This window comes from Paroedura picta, chromosome 4 (genome assembly GCF_049243985.1).
Source record: "Paroedura picta isolate Pp20150507F chromosome 4, Ppicta_v3.0, whole genome shotgun sequence".
NCBI lineage: Eukaryota > Metazoa > Chordata > Lepidosauria > Squamata > Gekkonidae > Paroedura > Paroedura picta.
The window spans coordinates 109,635,624-109,656,105 of record NC_135372.1 but is presented as its reverse complement, the minus strand read 5'-3'; the positions used below and the strand labels follow the sequence as shown (position 1 = coordinate 109,656,105).

Here is a 20,482-nt window from a genome sequence, read left to right as displayed (position 1 = left end):
GTGGAGAGATGCATGGGGGGAGGGGAGGGTTCGAGAAAAGGGAGATGGATGTGGGTCAGTGCTTAGAGGCAGCAGATAAAGTCTTCTATATGCACACTTGCTTTTCTGCCCACTGGGAAAGTGGAAGGACTATTTATTTATTACTACCATCTTTTCTTATGTTAAGATTTCTGCAAATTGGCAGCATTTCACACTGGCTTCTTTCCCCGGTTCTGCCTTTCCCTGCTGGAATAATTTTTATATCTGGATTGTTTAGTTTTGCAGTTGCCGAATATGTTTGGGGACATTCCTGAAGGTTTGTGGGAGGTTGGAGCTTGCGGAATTGTAGGAGCTCAGTGGGAATGTCATGCCATACAGTCTTGCCCTCCAAAGCTGCCATTTCCCCTGAAGGAACTGATCTCTGTTTTCTAGAGATAAACAGCAGTTCCTGGAGAACTCCAGGCCTCAGCTCATGATTGCTAATCCAGGTCTCTTCCTGCATCTGTGTTGCCGTGGTTTCCTAGCAAAAATTCTCCAGTTGATGATCCAACTTTATGGTACCCCTTCCACAAAACGGCATTTATTTCAGGGAATTTTTTCTTGAGTTCGGATCCACCCCTCTTCATGTGTTCCACACTTCCTTTGAAAAGGGGTTATGGCCATGTGGTCATGAATTTCATAGGTGATGGAACATCCCTTTTTATGCATATATGGTGATGTTATAGCATCATAACACTGTAAAAAACAAAAGGCTGAGTTTATCGTGGGGAAAACCATGGTTGCCTCCATTTCAAAGGTCCCCTGCTCCTCCTGGCAAGCGTGGGACTGGATGCACTCAGTTCAGTAATTATGAAGTACTCTAAATGTGTCCTCATGTACTTTATCAGTGAGGGAACCTCCCTTTTTTGCATATGCAGTGGTGTTATAACATCACAACATTGTATAAAAAGGCTGGATGTATCATGGGGAAAACCATGGCTGCTGCTCCTCCTGGCGAGCATGGGATACGCCCAGGGCTATGAAGCATGCTAAATGTGTCCTTGTGTACTTCATCGGTAACAGAACCTCCTTTTTTAAAACACATGCAGTAATGTTATAACATCATAGCATTGTAAAACAAAAAACAAAAGAAAACACATCAAGAGTTATAGGGGAAGGGGGAGGCGGAGGCATGAATAAAAAATACAAATGCATGAAATCAAAAACTACCTCCCCATCTCCAAAAAAAGAAATGAAAAGGAACTTCATGAACAGGTAATTGTATTGGGAAGGCTATATGAAGCCTTGCTACTTATTTTGTCCCCACATTTTAACATTGTTATATTATAGTGAAAAACTTCATGTTGTAAAGTAATAACCATTTTTTAAAAAACCTAGTTGCTTAGGGGATAACCTGGGCGTGGGGCGGGAAAGTAGTAGGTGGGGTGAACATGCAACACTGACAATACAAAATGCTTTCATGGTAGAACACTGAGTTCAAATTTGAAGGAAAAAAGATTACTGTACAGGAGGATTTGGAAACTGCAGGGTAAGGGGGTGTAAAATTTGGATCTATGCCAGGGGAGGCAAAAATTTATGCTAAACATTTTGCATTGTTTGATTCATTAAGAATGCCATTCTGATGGTCTGCTCTTGTGCAGAAATGGTACTAATCTGTTTTGGTGCTCTAGATGTCCTAGAGCTTTTTGTCAGGAATAAACAGTTATCAACCCTTGCTGCTTTTTTGTATCTCCAGAATACAAAATAGTAATAAATCACTTTCCCCACCTCTGAGCAGTTACAAGAAATGAAAAGATCCATGTGGGACAGATAGAATACTGCACCAGAGTATTTTGCCTTCTGCAACAGGGGTACCTAATTCTGCATCAGAGTATATTGTGCTGATTAAATGCATTCATGTGTCTTTGGGAATTTCGGAATGCTTACCCACGGTTGTTTGACAGTGTGGAGGAAGCAACCATCCAGATGGATAGAACAGGCCCCCTGCAATTAGAATGTTGGATGCAATCTGAGAGTCAGATACTTATGTCTTTTTGAAATCAATGAAATTGAAATTGCACTGTTTCAGCACTTATGTTTTATTGATTTTCAAGGGATGAGTGGTTCACTTTGGACTTGTTCTTAAGAAAGGGCTGGACATGAGGGGAAAGTAAAGATATGTACATTCTGGTGTCATCAGAGGCTCACTGGTATTTTCAGCTGTGGTAATTATGACTGGGGACTATTTTGTGTGCTAAATCCCCTGCACCTCTGCCTATATCATACAAGCAAAAAGGAAAGTTAAATTGCAGAAGGGGGAACTAACAGGTGATGGTTTCTGGGAAAGGAATAGCAGGACTGGAGCCGAAACCAGCTCCAGCCCAACTTGATGCGCTAGATGAGTCACTCTTCCTGTACCCACACCTTTACTGGGGATGAGTGAAACAGGGTGTTTCTTAAGGGATGACTATTTACCAACAGTGAATGATATTTTTAGATAAAGTTAAAACTTTTACTCCCTCTGCAAAATCATGTATAAAGACGAGCCGTCATTGAGCTCTTGGCATATTTATTTGGTCTAACATAATGAAAGCTTGAAATGTTATTGACAAGTGTACTTGTTTTCTTTGGGTACATTTTCAGGACTGCTTGCCGCAGATCAGTGAACTCTTCAAGTGCTTAGTCTCCTGTTTTCCCACACTCAGAGTGCTGACAGCTAGTTCAAATGGGTAGATTTACCCTTTTTTTTTTTGCAATATCTTTTGCTTTGGGCACATTAACCTGGAATAGGATCAATACTGTGGATTAGAATCTCTTACTTTAAATCAGTGATCCCTAATGAGATGCCCATGGGCACCACGGTGGCGCCAAAGAGCTTCCTGGTGCACACCTGCTTTTTCCCCAAAGCCAAAAAGCCAATGCTGGCTTCCCCCCCCCCCACACACACACACTCTTCATTGGAGTATGAGGTGATTTTGAACATGCCACCTGGGGCATCACTTGTATGCATGGAGGCTGCACCCATTTGGAAACACCTGCCTCCATCATGGGAGTAGGCTTGGAACTTCCAAGCATTTTCTGTAGAGGCCCCGGGTGTTTTGTGATGCGACTGATTGCCAAGGCAGCCATTTTCCATAAGTGCCCTCAAGTTCAACAAGGTTAAAAACCTGTTTTAAATACTTAATGGAAGAGCACTGAAAGTCCAGCTTTTGACCTCTTGTATATTTGTTTGAGTGAGGAAAGGAGGTACTACAATATGCTAAACAGCTGAAACTTCACTTCCATTATCTAATGAACTGCTTAAACAAGGTAGGTGTGAGAGTGAGGCATGAAGTAGTAGAGCATGTGCTTTACATGCAGATGGTTCCAAGCTCAATCTCTGGCGTTTCCAAGTGGACACTCATCAGGGCTGGTTTACACATTGCAAAGCTCATGTGGCAGACACAGGGTCCCCACAAGTAATCTGGGTGAGATGTGTGCTTGGAGTTCCATGCTGGAAACTATCAATGGAATCACACACCTCTAACATTTTTGAAACTGGGCTAGAAGGGTGTAACTCTCCTTTACACTGCACTTAGTTCCCTGGTGGGTGAGAGCCTGATCTGGATTGGGACTAAAGAAGGTTCTTGAGCCACCCTTTCCCAACACTGTTTTTCCTGACTCCCGTCAGATGTACCTGTGGTGATCAAGCAGCATCAAGTACACTAGTACTTTTTTCTTTGATCAACAATGGATGTTTATTTTTTATTTAATTTTTATGCCGCCGCACTTAGCCCACTAGATTGCGGCCACTCACAACAGGAAAAAAATATTTTTAGAATACCTTGGGAAGAAATGCTGCAGCATTGTGGGGGTAAAAACTGGGGGGCTTTCCGCACCGGGATCCTTGTAGCAAATTGTTTGCTGAACAAAAAATCGCCATTTAGAATAGTGGAATTCGTCGTTATGCATACCTGCCTTTGTAGTGGAATCCAGTTGCATTTCCATAATTTCCCACAGGCTTCCGGTCTCGGCAAAAATCGCTAGAAAGGAAGTGCTATTGCCGAGCTTGTCCCGCCCCTGGCCGTCAAGCAGCCAATGGGTGGCCGTTAGCATGCTCCCAAACAGCCCCTTTCCCTTTAAGAAAGGTTTTTTTTTTTAAACACACCCGTTGCAACGAATATGCGTTGTTTCGTTGCAACGGAGAGACCCATCCAGCTGGCAGGTGTGTTTGAGCTGCCGTTTCATCGTTGCCACGCTCCCCCCGAGTGAAACTCCCCCCCCCCTCACGGGCCCGATTTTCGGCTGAAAACAGTATGAAAAATAAAGGGAAAATAAATCAGCAAACGGGCTTCTCTGTTGTTTGTGCTTAGTGACTGTAAACAGCTCTGGGGAGGGACTGCAGCCGGGGAAGCCTCACAGGCTAAACGGAGGCTCGCCAGTGCGTTGATCTCCGCTCGCTCGGAGAAAAAAAAATGGCGATCGCTTCGCCGGAAGATCAGAGGAGAGAGCCAGGGGGAGGGACTTTGTAGAAACCACAACAATGGTAACGCACAGAACTTTCCCGCTAGTGTTGCAGATTGGTTGCAGGAGCGTAGCGCTTTCCGGAGGGTGAATCCACTTTTGGGGATTTCCCTGAAAGCGCTACAAAGAAGTGCTTTTTGCGGATTGGTTTCAGGTGTGTGGCAGATTGTCAACGACGTTGTGCATAACGGCAAATCAGTAGCGTTTTCAATTGGCAACCATTGTGCGATTTTGAAGGAGTGCGGAATGCCCCTGGTTGACGAAGCAAGGATTAAGCACTTCATTTCCCCACTGCATCTATTTTCTCAATTTCTCTTGCTTTTTAAAAATAAAACGAAAGCCCAGCCATTATACATGCCTGTATGTAATTTTGCGTTTGACTCTGGGCTTCTTGTCTGGGATCACAAAGTTCTTTCCTTGGAGAGTTCCCTTCCTCTTGTATTTTACTGAATCAAGCAAAAAGGTGGGCTGGTCAGGAAAGGCAGCTCCTGGAGATGTTTATAACTTTAACAATGAGGTTTTACATTGCTTGCCATGCTTTTTGTCATTGCAAAAGAGGAAGCAACTCAGTCTGCAGAAGAAGGGATCCTCCACTGTGACAATTATCTTGAGGGAACTGGTAGGAGCAGGAAGACAGTTTTCCTGTATGATATGGCCTCCACTTGTGGGGGAAATCCCAGATCCTGCATGGGTGTATGTAGTGGAGGAAATGATTTGTGCCTTCATTGAGAATCTGTAGATGTTATGCAGTCTGACAGTGGTTTTTGCCCGCAATACTGTAAATATCTGACTGCTCTGGTTCTGTAATCCAGATGCAATGAGGGGAGATAATTCCGAAATTGAACAGGGGCCTAGTTGATCTTTATTTCTATGAATGTGCTCAGGGAAAGAGGCAACTTCTATGGTCCCGAGGAATGCATGGTGCTCTGGATTATTCTAAATTGTGCCTTGCAACCAACTGGCAGTTTAGACAGCTGTTGCAGAACAGGTATAATATGCTCCTCAGGCCGGTACTTGGCATTCTTCAGTTCATTTAATGTTCATTTAATTATTTTCAGGACTTGTTTTAATGCAGCAAAATTATTTGTTGAAGATAAAGGAGAACATAAGGTCTGGCTGCCTAGGAGTGGATGTGGTTCATCCAGTGAACATCTGTTCACACCACATACACTCCTAATGAATATACATTGAGCATCAAGAATAGGGGGGCAGAGGCTTAGATTTTGGTTTTTTAATGTCATTTATAGTCCACCTTTCTCACAGGGACTCAAGGTAGATCTCACATGGAGAGTCAGTTCAGTCAACAAAAAGGGACATTTAATAACCAGCGCATTAGGATTGCAGAAGTTGAAAAATAGCATAAGTATTCACATGACACATTAAGTGGCGAAGGAATTGCATCAATAGGGCCCTACTTACAATAAGCATGCTGGCAGGGGCACATGGCAATCATAGTCCATTGTCGTCTGGAGAGCCACAGTTTGGCCACTCTGCTCTAAGGTAACTGCAAGCTGGCTGAGCTCTCGTGTGTAATGTCACATTTCACTTTCCATTGCTGCCTCTTCTGTCTTTTTCCTTGAAGGTGTTAGATTCTTATATAAATAATGAGGGTCCAACTTGAGTCTTTGTTTTGTGAATTCTGGTTCCTATATTGGGCAGGGTTCCTGTGGTCTCTACGTGTACATAATTAGCATCCGAATGGAGCACAGACACGTCAGAAGGCTGTCCTAAATGGCTGTGCCTGAAATTTGCCAGTGGGTTTCATCCAGGCTCATGGAGGTCTGGATGGGCATGCACTTTGTTGCATTTCTGAGAGGAACCTGCTGTGACAGAACTTGATCAGTACCCAAATCACTCTGTTCCTGTGGCTGCACCAGCCCAGTACTCCTGACTGATGAGACATCATCGTGCTTTCTCCATTCAGTGCGCCTCAGGCTGGGCTATTGTACTCTAATTGAGCATGAGTAATCCCTATGATCATAGCACTACAACTCTTGATTCATTCATTTAGCAATTTAAGCTACCTGCAACGTTGAAGACTCATCATAGGAAGTGTTATTTGGTTGGTGTCCATGCCTGGACTGGCGGTACTGAGCAAGCACTGTTGGATACAACTGCAAGGCAAGGTTTCTTCGTCCTGATGCAACCAGTCATCTTTGGCAGTGTATTTCCCCCTTTTGTGTGACCGCATGAGCAGCAAAAGTTCTGCTGAGGAGAGTTTTTTGTCGCTTGAAGAAGTAACCTGGGTTGACTTAGGCAAGGAAAGCAGGCTGCTGAGTCCCTGGAGAATACATTGAACACGTGAAGCTGCCTTATGCTGAATCAGCCCGTTGGTCCATCAAGGTCAGTATTGTCTACTCAGACTGGGAGCAGCTCTGCAAGGTCTCAGGCAGCTTGGTGTACTGGTTAAGAGCAGTGGCTCCTAATCTGGCGAACTGGGTTTGATTCCTCACTCCTCCACATGCAGCCGGCTGGATGACCTTGGACTAGTCATAGTCCTGTTAAAACTGTTCTCACAGAGCAGCCCTGTCAGAGGTCTCTTAGCTCCACCTACCTCACAGGGTGTCTGCTGTGTGGAGAGGAAGGGAAGGTGACTGTAAGCTGCTTTGAGACTCCTTTGGATAGTGAAAAGAGTATAAAAACCAACTCTTTTTCTTCATTACCTACTACCTGTTCCTTTCAACTGGAGATGCCAGGGACTGAACCTTGACCTTCTGCATGCCAAGCAGGTACTGAACCACTGTCCCTCCCTTCCCCTGACATTGTTAGGTGCCTGTAAGGTGCTGGAATCTGATGAAATTTGCTTGTGTAGCAGTGGAGTTACATCTTTCTTAGCCCACTGACTTCAAAGAACTTGGAAGCATGTAACTGTTTAGGATAAGGTGACCAGATTTTAACATTGGTAAAGCGGGACAACATTGACCGGGGGGGGGGGTTCTTGATTAAAAATTTGGTCTATATGGAGCAACAAAAAGTTACATAGAATGCAAAAAAAGTATTGTTATATATATATATATATATATATATATATATATATATATATATATATATATATATATAATTTCAACATAAGTACAATTTGCTAGGTGCCCCCAGATGTCCCTCCAAAAGTGGGACAAACTGGTCACCTTAGTTTAGGATTGCTCGGTAGATTAGTGTGGGGATTTTAGTGGGTAGCTGTGTTGGTCTGCAGCAGAAGAACAAGATTCGAGTCCCATAGCACCTTAAAGGGTAAGAAGATTTCTGGGATATAAGCTTACATGTGTCAAAGCTCCCTTTGAGAGAATATTACATGATACCCTCTCCCGGCCTATGATCCAGGTAGCCTGATCTCCCTGGGGGCTTGTCTTAAGTTATCATTCATTTGAAGCCACTTTTAGATTGTTGATGTGTTATTTATGACTTATTTGTTTAGACTGTTCTATGTATTATCCCTGTAATGTTTTATGTGAACCGCCTTGAGCCATATGGGAGGGCGGTATAAAAATCTAATAAATAAAGTGTTCTGAGACTATCCAGTACTACCCCACTCCTGAAGGTAGACTGGTGTGGACCTGATTAGTGTCTATAGAAATCATTGTGAGCCCCTAGTAAGTCCCTTGGTGTTTAAATAAAGGAGGAATGATATATACATGGAAATGCCTCCCGCTTCATGCAGGAGACGAAAGAAGTTGAAGCTGTAATTCTAACTGCTGACTAAACATTTCTGCTTGCTGTGTTTTGTTGGAGTGGGGCTCTGAAATCTCTGGCTAGACAGACAGAGGAGGGGAGCAGTGTCCCTGTACATATGAGTCATTCTGGTACAACTGAATTTTGTAGTATGTAGCAGCCAAGCTTGCAGCCTGAAGGAAAGTGTCAGGGGCCTATCAGCTGGCCTGTGGGGGGGGGGGGGGGGAGGATTAGCTGATCTTTCTCTCCATTCAGATAACAAAGAACTATGTCTATGTCTCTTGATTGAGAGTGTTTCCCAGCACGCCTGTGAGTTTGCCGGAGGAGAATGGGATCTCGAAGATGGCATGATTAGATTTACCAGTGCCCTCTCCCTGTTATCTCTCGTTTACCCTGCTGTGGGCTGGTGTGCAAGTATTCGAGGGGGTGCAGTATCAGTGCCTGCAGCTTTCAGTTTCCTACTGCCTATCATGCCATACTCCAAAATGGGCTCTTTATGTCACAAGAAAATCTGTCTCAGTATTTTTGTATTGGTGTTGTGCAACATAGTCAAGTTTGGCTCCTGTGCCTCTTTTCACTCACTGCTGAATAAATGAACTTAAACTGCACAAGACATTTCCTGGTGCCCCTGCTGGGCATACTGATTGCTGGTGAGCCTTCGTGAGAGAGATAGAATGGACAGATCCATTGAAGAGTCGGTTCAGTGAGGGAGAGTCAGTTTCAGATGAGGGTCTAATCAGAGAAGGCCAAGAGATGGGGATCCCATGGTTGAACTACTCTGACTGTAAAAAAAAAAACAACAGTCAGGTAGTTTAAATCCATTACTGCGGGTCCTGTTCTCTGCTGCCAACAGGAACCATTCCCTGTTGTCCTCCAAGCGACAACCTTTCACATACTTAAATACAGCAATCATGTCCCCTCTCTACCTCCTATTCTCCAGGCTGAACATCTCCAAGACCCTCAGCCTTTCCTCACAGGGCTTGGTCCTCAGGCCCTGGATCATTCTCACCACTCTCCTCTGAACCCTCTCAATTTTGTCCATGTCCTTTTTGAAGTGAGGCCTCCAGAACTGCACGCAGTACTTCAGGTGGGGTCTGACCAATGTGGTATACATCTTGTTATTTTAATGTGATCCCTCTCTTGATGCTGCCCAAGACTGCATTTGTCTTCTTTACTGCCTCATCACACTGTGGGTATTTCTGCAGTGTCCAAAATTCTGAGATGCCTACTACTTACAATAGCATGATAATAAATCACACTGTTCCTCCCCTCCACATTATAAAGCCTTCCTGCCCCGTCTTCATGTGTTTTCTTACATTCTCTCCTACTCACATGTTGCGGGGAAAAAGCAAACGAAGGGGCAATGTGCTATTTAACTCACCGCTTCTCAGCCTGTCAATCATCAAGGCAACCAATTGGTGCTTTGTTGTTCTATCCCTTTTTTAAAAACACTTGGAAATGCATATTCAGACCTATGAATATGCATTGCCACATTATTTAAAGCCACAAAAATAAATAAATGGCCGGCCAGCGAAGGCCACAGCAAGGAGACAGATCCCCCCCTGTCATTTTAAATGGAATTCAGGACTCCTCCTCACCCTCCCCAGCACCTCTTAAGGTGCGGATGGCGTGCGGGCAGCAGGCAGCTTAAGAGGTATTCGGGAGAGACTTTTCATGCTGTTTAAAATGATGGGGGGATTTTCCTCATTTGCTTAACAGGAAATGTAGGGGGGAGGCTGGGGGCAAGGGACAAAGCTGGGATCCTATAGCACGTTTCACCCTCTATACCTCCCTTCCGCTGGTTGTAGGCTGGTTGTTCACCAGGGGACTGCGCCTTTTTGGGTGGTGAATCCACTTTTTGGGATTCCTGAAGTCATGTTTTAAAATGGAGGACCTAGATGCTAGCCAGATACTGATGATAGGCAACATCATGTGGAGCAGCCAGAAAATGCCGCCTACGTTCGGCGGCTGGCATGCTACATTCCCCATGTGCAGAAATGTCCTGTCTGTTCATATTTAGCTTACAGTCCACAAGTACTTCAAGATCTCATTCAGACATACTGCTCCCCAGAAGTGTATCTGCCATCCAGTATGCATGCTTCTCATTTTTGTGACCCAGATATAGAACTGTGCACTTCTTATTATTGAATTGAATCTTGTTCTCATTTGCGCATTTCGCCAGTGTATTCAGATCTTGTTGAACTCTATCTCTATCTTCTGTAGTGTTTGCTACTCCTCCAATTTGGTGTCATCTGCAATGAGGAATCCCTCCACCTCCTCATCCAGATCATTGATAAAAATGTTGAAAAGTACTAAACCCACTACCAGGACCTATGGCACCCCACTGCTTACCTCTCTTCAATCTGATGAAAATACCATTGCCAACCACCCCTGGTGTGGTTTTCTATCCACCTAATCATCCGAAAGTCCAAACTACAGTCTTCCAGTTTACCCCTCAGAACATCATGCCTTACTGAAATCAGGCAGGACATATGGAACTTCTACAAAGCTTCGGATCTATATAGGCAAGGTTGGTATCTGGCTCTTGCCCTGAGAAAGACCCTGTCCTGATGCTTATAGCTTATAGTGCTTATAGCCAGATAACATTAGGAAGAATCAGTGGGTTTCCTGAGAGTGGAGCCTTCCAGAATGTGGGAGGACAATACTGCTCATTCCCTTTCTACTCTTTACTGCTTTACTGCTTCCAGAGTCTTAGATAATCCTTACATCTAAAATCTGCATTTCCTGTATATTTATGACTCTTATTTCTTAAGGAAGAAACCTGGAAATCTCTCCATGAAGATAAACCGCAGCGATGAGGGAATTGTTAGTAAATACCTCCAGGTAGCTGTACTCTTCTCTGATCAACTGTAAACTATTGAGGAGCTAGCTTGAGGTTGCTGATGACAGGAAATAAGTTGGGAAGATAGAACCTGGAACCAACTTAGATTGTTCTTCTCTTCTTCATGCAAACATTTATGCTTTCTTCAAAGGCATCATCATTGGGAACAACTTGTATGAATTAGTAGTGCATGAGTGAAATCAGAAGAGTTGGTTCTTATATGCTGCTTTTCTCTGCTAGGAGTCTCAAAGCGGCCTCCAATCGCCTTCCCTTTCCTCTCCCCACAACAAACACCCTGTGAGGTAGGTGAGGCTGAGAGAGTCCTGATATTTCTGCTCAGTCAGAACAGCTTTATCAGTGCTTTGGTGAACCCAAGGTCACCCAGCTGGCTGTATGTGGGGAAGTGGGGAATCAAACCCGGCTCACCAAATTAGAAGTCCACACTCCTAACCACTACAGTAAGCTGGCTGTCAGCATGATACCTGTGGTAACAATGAACTCGTGACAATGACAAATCAATGGGAACCTTGAGCTTGTTTCTCTGCAACGAGATAGTCCCATGTGCGCCTGCCGGATCGTGAATGAAGTAAAGGGCCGGCGGGGGGGGGGGGGGGGGAGAAGGCATCCTTCGTGGCCCACCTCCAGTTAGTCGGCAGACCACATGTGGTCCGCCGCGGCCCACAGGTTGGGGATCGCTACTCTACATTACACTTTCATTCCATTATCTTTTTAAATTTATTTCACTTTGGGAAAAATGTTGGGGCTTAAGAGATTGCTAAATAATTAAAATGGCAGAAAGAAGCATTTCAAAAAAGTTCATTTTGCACCTCTAAACAACTCATGGCTTCCCTGTTCTTGTGTGCAGGTGTTGTTCAAAACCAGGGAAGGTAATTGAAGACAGCCCCTTGAAATACCTTTATCTATATAAGAACATTTGACATCCAGTGGATATGCAAGGAACATCCACTTGAACATAGAAATTGGTTTAACACCCTGGTGATTGCAAAATGATATAAAAACATATTTTATGTATATCTGTGTTATTCTAAAACAATTGTGTGTACTTAATATTGACCTCTGAGGAAGACGCGGCAGGTTGAAACGCAATAGGTCTTTGTATGTTAGGTCAGAACTAACATATATGTGTGACTTGTGTCACTCCTTGCTGTTTTTATTGTTTTTTAAATACTTTTATATATTTGAGCTCCATAAATAAAATTCAAATGTCATACATTTTTATCATATAAAGTAGCAGTTTTCTCAACTTTCTCAGGTTCTCAACTCCATTTCAGGTTGGATTCAAATGGGGTGCTATTGGACTTAATTTTTGTTGATTTCAGGTTGGGTTCTTCCTCCCCTTTTTGTTTTGTGATATGAAAGACCTCTCAGTGAGATTCATTCCATCAGAGGAAATGGTTGCTTTGAAGTGCAAACTCTTATGTCATTAGTGTCTTGCAGAGGTTTCTCCCAAATTCTGCCCCACCCTCAAGTCTCCAGGAATTTCCCAATCCAGAGTTAGCAAGTCCGCTATATCCCTGACCACAGCAGGAGAGCAATCAAGAAACTCTAATCAAATCCCCCCCCCATGTGCTTCTAAAGGAATCTTCCTTCAGTAATAGTAAAAACAAAACCTTTCCTCTGTTGAAAAGTGTTCATTCTTAAGTTGAAGGCCAGGCCCTACATTCCATGGAAGCACTTCTTTACTCAAGAAGTAATTACACTGTGGAATTCGCTGCAAGGGGAGGTGGTGAATGGTTCTGAGCATAGGTAGCTGTTAGACAGATTCCATGGAGGAGAGATCCACCAGTGGCTACTAGTCATGTTGCCTAGAGGGAGCCTCCATATCCAGAAGCAGCAAACCTTTGAATTCCAGTGTTGGGAGGCAGCAGCCATTGGGGAAGGAGGGTCTCAGCCTCCAGGGCAATTGGTTGGCTGCTATGTGAAACAGGATGCTGACCTAAATGAGCCACTGGTTTGATCCAGTTGGGCTCTTTTTAAATACAAGTTATGTTATTTGTCTCCCCAGAATAGGATTTACAAGTTATGTTATTTGTCTCCCCAGAATAGGATTTCCCAAAGTGAGACCTCAAATGTTGGGGGATACAACAAGTACAAACACATTGTAGGGAAAGATAACATTCAAGGCAGGTGGGATGTGAATTCCTGAAGTGTGTATCGGGGAACTATTTGGCACAGAATAGCCTCTTTTCTATAGACAACCCCCTTGAGAAGGGAGGAGGTGGCCTCCTCTCTTGTCAAGCAAGAGCAAATCAAGATCCCAATGGAAAGAGTGACTTGGAAAGCTGATGTGGTCACAAGGAATCAATTTGTGTGTTCTGCTGGCTTCTGCAATTGCGGCCTGCCTTACGAGGTGATGTATACGTGCACGTGTGCGAGCCTCTTTGTTCTACCAGTCTGCTGTGATAGCTGGGCTGTGGCATGGGCGGTTAATGCAGATGCAGGAGTCCTTTCATTGGGTGGGCTTGACCTCAACAAGGGGGAAAGCAGTAATATCCAACAATGCTGGCAGCAGGCTCATGTTGGAACTCGTGGCTTCAGGAAATTGAATCCTGTTGGGAATCTTTCATGGAAAATGCTTAAAATGTGTTCTGGCTCTCGGTCCTGGAAAGATGTTAAAACTGTCTGTCATGTGGTGCAAACCCTTCTCAGCTGCCCTGACTCAAGCAAAAATGCTAGACACTCTCTGAGCCTTGGTGTTGCAGTATGCGGGATCCCCCCCCCCCCTTCAAGCGTATTGCTGATCCCTTTCCAGATATGCCCCTTGGGAATGTTTTTCATTGTTGATACAGACCTTTGTCACTGCTACTGCTCAAAATCCAACAATGTGAGGCAATCCTCCCCTGAAAAAAATGCTGTTTATTGTAGCTCTCCAGAAAATTAATTATGTTTGACACTTTCTGTGTCTGCCACTCCTGACTGCTTTTGCCAGTTACACCACATGCTTGCTGCAGAAGAAAGGGCCAAAAGCAGCCCTGATTTGCTATCACTTCTGCTTCTCTTCTGTGCTGGGGCAGGAAGAGGCTGGAGCAGAAAAAGACTCTTTAGGAGCAGGCACCAGGTAGCATCTGGGATGACAGGTGGACTGTGTGCCCCGCAGTGAGGCTGCCCCCAAGAAAGACTTGGATTGTGATGCAAGAGCTGATTAGAGACTGTGGAAACCAGTGGGATTAATGAATTTGACCAGTCAAAGCAGTTGGACCAGCAAAAATTGCCATCCAGGAGGGAGGCTTAAATAGATGGCTTTAAAGAGAAGCAGCTCATCCACACTTCCCAGATGTTGTCTCCAAGGCTCATCTTGCAAAATATCAGTTGGACTCTAATCTTGCAGGGGCAGCAGTTTTACTGCTTGGCATGAACACTGGCTCCACGCAGGCACTGCTGCTATGCAGAGTCTCCTTCTCACAGGTGTGTCGCCTCCAGCAATCTTGGAGGTTGAGAGGGGAACTGAGGGCAGGGAAGGGGTGCCAGTTTGGGGCCTAACGTTGCATGGCCAAGAAATGGCTGACTCTGGGGCTGAAAGGTCACCTGAACCTTTGGATGGGGTTGCCACTAGAACAGGCTCCTCTGCTAAACAGCAGATTGCTGTCATTTATTGCACTGTCTTCTAATTTTTGTAATCCATTTCTTACATTGCTTGGGCAATGTTTTATACTTTACAAATTCATAAAATAGTGCAATTAAACTGACTTTAGAGAAAGGCATACTATAAGTAAATGAGGCATGTTCATTAATGATAATGGCTTCCTACAATGTTGATTCTGTTAGCTTTGTTGCTGGAGAGGCAGGCTATAATCAGATAAATAATATTTACTTGTGTATGTCATTGGAGTATTTAGCATTACCACCCCCATTCATACAATTGCGAGAGGGGGCTGAAGGTTAGGTTGCCTGGCAGTCGTGTAAGTCTTGTGTGTGTAGGGAAGCAGTTGTGCAAATGCCTTACTGTGCTTTTCAGCCTCATCTTTGTAAATGCAATCTAAAATTGTTGATCATCTGGCTTTGAGGAAGCATTCATAAGACTAGGTCATCGTTTGTAAGTCCAGCCAGGGATGAATGAAAAATAAATATAGATTGGAAAAAGAGATGTGCAAATGATTTTGTGTGGGTGTGCTTTTTCTGCCAGATCCGATTTCCAAACGGGAAAGGCTCATCAAAACTGTCCTCTTAGTTCGGTAGAATCCCTTTAGCTGCAGTGTTCTGAAATTAAGAGTGTATTCCCTGGCGCCAAAATTTTCTTGATTGGAGATGATGCTATAGATCAGTGGTCCCCAACCTTTTTGAGGCTGGGGACTGGCAGGGCAAGTGCCCGCCCGCGCATGCCGTGCATGTGCAGCCGCGCACATGCACGGCCCTGATTCCCTCTTTCCCCCCCTCCCGCAGTAAGAAGCTTCCCGGGCCGCAAGCTTGCGACCTGGGAAGTTTTTTACGGCGGGGAGAGGGAGCCGCGGCCCGGCGCCATGGCCGCGGCCCGCAGGTTGGGGACCACTGCTATAGATTCCAAACAGCTTTGGCCTGAAAGTACCTGGAAGACAGGTTGCTGAAATTCATCTGTAGTTTTTCAGGAGACAAGATGGAATGAAACTTCTAAACCTTTAAAAATGCCAGTGAGATGAAAACAAAAGCTACAATAAAATCTGAACAACAGCTGCTTATTGCTTTCTAACTGTACGGCATTGGAATGCTCATTGCTCACTGACTGAGCAGTGGGACGAAGGGAGGGGCATGCGTGGCAAAGGTCCATCTTCATAAGACAATGGATGTGGAGTGTTTCCTTGGACACCTTGGATTAATTTGAATTATTTCCCCTCTGTGGCTGGAGAAGCCAATTCTAGATCAGTGGAGCTTGCTGCCAGCACAATCCTCACTTGGAAGGTCATAATTGACACTCTGCTTGTTACTCTCCCACTTGTTCCAAAACTGGATGAGTTGTTTCTCAGCATAGTTGAAGGAACTGTGTCATTATGGCCTCTAGGAAACGTAGGAGAAGAGCTCTATATTTGCTTGGAAAGAGTCAGAATGCTCATAATTGTCATCCTCACTTCTTTTATATTAAATCCTGCATGAGCCTAAACAGTCACTCTGATTCAGCTCCAGTCTGGAAACGCCATGCTGGTTTCTGGGGTAAAAGTTGTATGTCTGACTGGCAGTCCTTAGAAGCTTCCAGAGTTCTCAGTAGCGTCCAAGAACCCTCAGAATGCTGTTGCTTGGTTTGCCCTGTTGAGGACGTTCCAGTGAACTGTATTTCAGATGGTATTTGGGAGAGCCTGAATTACATTCTTCTGCAGAGGTTGTCTGCCAATGTGTGTAACCACATGCCAGAAGAACTGCTCTCCTTAAAAAATAAAGATTTTGCCAGCAGCCCAGAGCCAACACTCCGCTAAGCACCTTAACAGAAGTGAAAGGTTTATTTTGACAGAGTTATGTTGGTTGTCTTGATAGTAGTCACAGCCACCTGGCCTGCAAGCCCATGCAAGTTAAAACACTAATATGCTCTAGTCTTCCCATTGGGTGTGGAGGCTTAATAAACACCCAGTGCAGGGTTGTGCCTCCTGAAACCAGAGGAATAGCCAGCTGGTTCACTGGATTATTTTTAAGAGATAGAAGAGAATCTGACAGTTTTAATGATATCAGGTTTCAAGAATAACAGGGAAGAAGTTTGAACTGAGAAAGCAGCAATGGAGCTTTGTGGGGTTGGTGAATCAGGGAGGGGCTGTGACACAGCAGTGGAACATCTGTTTTGCTTGCAGAAGGTCCTAGTCTCAATTCCTGGGCCACACTAGAAATCCATAGTTTCGACCTGTGGACTCTTTCACCATTTTAGAGCTAGACTTTGTCATTGAACAATGCGGTGGGGGCTCAACGCTGATTGAGCCTGATATCGTTTCCCCTCCCCATGCTTTTTCAAGCAACGAAGCAGCCATGGCAGTCCTTGTTGCATTTTAAAATGCCTGTGCAGCTCTAAAATGGAGTTGTGTCTTACTTGTGAAGACTGTAACGTCTTCTCCAGATAAAAGGATCTTCTACTGGGTGATGTGAAAGGCCTCTGGCTGAGACCCTGAAGAGCTGCTGCCAGTCTGAGTACTGATTTGGATGGATCATTGTTCTGAATCAACATTAGGCAGCTTCAGGCAGAAGCAACCTGCTCATAGCAGATTTTTGCCACAATGAAGTGGGAAAATGGCATTTGTTTTAGAAAGCTGCTAGATACTAAAGTAGTAGTGGAATGCAAAAGCATACCCAAAGTGGCCCTGGTCCTGTGTATTGTGTGCAATTTGCTCTAGAGTGTTTATTCTAGAGTGGTACTACCTTTGAGTCCTAGAGGTAATACTCTATTAAGCCTATGTGTGATGTTCATTTCTGAAGATATCCTGGAAGATTTCCCCAATTAATGCTAAGTGCCAAAGTGTTTTAGGAGGAGGAGTGGGACATCAAGAGTGAGGTGTGATAAGTGACTTGTATGGCAGAATGCAAAAACCACCCATCTGGAACCTAATCTATGCTACCACATTAATAAAAACTGGGTCCTGGAAGGTGTGACAAAATTGCTTTTGCCTCCACCTGTCCCCATGAACTACCCATCCACCTTTCTACATAATATGTATCTTGCCTCTCAAAGGCATTTTCCAAGTGGCTGACTGTGTGCAATCAGAGGGAAGGAAAGCTGAACTCCTCCTAATTCTACAAAATTAAAACTACGGAACTGGGTTTCCCAGGCATATGATAGGGCTTCCAGGCCTGCATTAGTCCTGGCGGCTCTTTTTTCAGAAATTAATTACTGTATGCATCACCTGTGAAACTGAAGGTATAAAATTAAGATGCTGAGTCATTTGCAGAGCTTTGACACCCTGTTTGGGGAAGTAGTCCCATATTGATTGCCTGTCTTATCTATGCTAAAAGATTGCTGTGAACCAGGGAAGGATTGAAATTAGGACATGTCATTGCTAATGAATGACTACTCATAGAGATGTATAGCTTACTGAGAGAGTGTTTGATGGTATCCTATTTCCTCCTTAATTCCATTTGTCTGGCTATGATTGTTTGTACACAGTTGGTTTGTACAGAGGCTGGGTACCTTGTTCCTCAATGGATATTCAATGTCAGTCTTAATGTAGAATTAGAATTAATGTAGAATTCAGAGAACAAATGACAGTTTTCAGGTATCAAACTCATGGAAGCAGTGGGAAGACTTACCTGTCTTTTAAGAGTATAAATTTTGATGATCTTCAATTTTTGATGGCTTGGGGGTAATATCATTGACCCTGTTGTTCATCCTCTCAATCAAAGGAACATGTTTTAGTGGAAGATCAAGGGCATTTCCGCACTGGTTAAATGTAGTGAAATGCTTACCTTACGTAGTCGTTATATTCCGGCCCCTCCATATGACATTGCCAACATCCAGTGTCTGGGCAGTAACTGGCTGGCTACATCCTCCATTTTAAATCGCTAGTTGGGGATTCGCATAAAGTGGAGTCCCCAACCTATTTAGTGTGAACTACAGAAGAGCAACCAGCAGGCAACCAGCAGAGGCAAGTTATGGAGGCTAAAATGCGTTAAAGGCTCCTGCCTCGTCCCGCCCTTGCATGCGCCTCCCTTTCCTTTGTTCCTGGGGACGGGAATGTCTTTTAAAATGGCTAACATTCTGGAGCAACAATAGGTGGACAAGCATGCAGGCGATGCCAACCTCCCCCCCAAGGTTGTAACACAAAGCATGCCTCTCTAAAGCCCTCCCCCAAAGAAATCAAAAACAAGATTAATTTTTTTAAGTATCAAGTCTTGTGATTCCACAAGGAGTGGCGTTCAAAAAGCACTATGCATCTATGATTCTATGCACAGGCATTTTTTAAAAAATTAGTGGGCATCGTGGAACCTTTAAAACAGGGAGAAAGGGGATTGGCTGCCTGGCTTGATTGACAGGCGAAAGAGTTGCATATAAAACGCGTTGCTCTCTTCTTCCATTTCTAGCAGCACTTGTGGAGGGTGAGAAGCATGAAAACACGGCAGACTAGAACGAGACAGCAAAAAGGTGAGAAGGGGCAGGAGGTGCAATAATGTTTAGTGCTACGCCATTCAGATGGCGTAACACTATTTTTTCTGTTGTGCGGAAATGCCTCAAGTTGTTCTAGGAAAGTAATCAGTTGTAAAGAAACTCCTTTCCAGCTGAGTTCCTTGCAAATTGAATATGGTTCATTACTGAATATGACAAACCTGCTGAAGCTAAAGTGGTTTGTGTTTGGTCAGTGCTTGGATGGAAAACAGTCTTGGAAATGTATGTACAATACTTTAAATTGCAAAACAGAAATTGAGTTGTTATATTTTCTGGATTGTGGCCTATTTACATTGAATCCTGAATCAAATCATCCTTGTGAGGTGCATTAGAGAAACACTGTTTAGGCATCACAGAGTTCAGAGTTCTCATCTGGTCTTGCTTTGGTGCTATAGTAGTTAGGGCTGTCTCACTTCATAAAAAAAAAAAAAAACAGTTGGTCTCCTGATTGTTCTTGTTGGGTGCCATTAGCAGTGTTATGTGTGAGTATCTGCTGGAGATGAACTAGTTTTGTACAGAGTTGTTGCTTGTCTCAGGGGCTTGATCTAGTTGGCCCACAGTTGAGGATATATTAATTGGGACAACCAAAGGTTTTGAGACTGTTCTGCCCTATGAACGGTGCCATTGTTCCCCACACAGGAGTAGCTACTTGAAGCTGTGTGACAGGGAAGCTTTAGTTAGAAGGAAGCTGAAAAGAAACCTCAAGATGCTTGGAAGTTATTTAAAAACACACAAATTGAAGTCTGTGAAAGGTATTGCCAAGTCTAAACGGATGCCTGAGTGGTTAACAACCCAAACCAAGGAAGCCATAAAAGGGAAAATGGCTTCTTTCTAAAAAATCGAAGACTTATCCCAATTAAATGGACAGAAGGAAGCACCAGCTCTATCAAAAGGGATGTAATAATAATTCTATAAACAAAAAGAAAATTTGAGAAGCAGATTGCTAAAAGAATCAAGAATAGCAATAAGCATTTCTTTAAATATATTCTGAAAAGGAAACTATTCATAGAGGTTGTTGGATGACCAAGAAATAAAATGATTGCTAAAGAAAGATGGGGAGACAACAAAGAAGCTAAATGAGTTCTTTACATGGTTGAAGAGATGAGGCATGAACCCAGAACACAGCCACGATTTCCAGGGAGGCAATCCAAAGAACTGAGTCAAGGTGAGGCTATGAGACAGAAGTTCTAGACATTCCAGGGAAATAAAAAAATCACTACTGTACTAGGAGACAAAAGAGCAGCAAATATTGCATCAGGGATCCACAGTGAATCAGGAGATTACTGGGTAGTTAGTTTAATGTCTATCCCAGGCAAATAGTAGAAGGTAATCAAAGTTAGAATGACTCTTTAAACCTCTCAGGAAACGGTATACAGAATTGGTTAAAGGCTAAGTGAGCGGACAGTGGGCGGGGCCGGTCTGGATGTAGGTCCAATCGGAAGGCG

General features: G+C 43.9%; 1 protein-coding gene across 4 annotated transcripts in view; it reads left to right on the top strand.

Annotated features, from left to right (window-relative positions):
- Window positions 1-20,482, top strand: part of DENND2C (DENN domain containing 2C) — a 68,735-nt gene that overhangs the window by 7,493 nt on the left and 40,760 nt on the right. For 2 of the 4 annotated variants that reach the window (XM_077334979.1, XM_077334980.1), the window contains exon 2: window positions 18,956-19,016. The exons of the other annotated variants lie outside the window; for them this stretch is intronic. The gene's annotated coding sequence lies outside the window, so the exon portion shown is untranslated. The remainder of the gene's footprint in view (window positions 1-18,955; window positions 19,017-20,482) is intronic. 4 annotated transcript variants of the gene reach the window in all.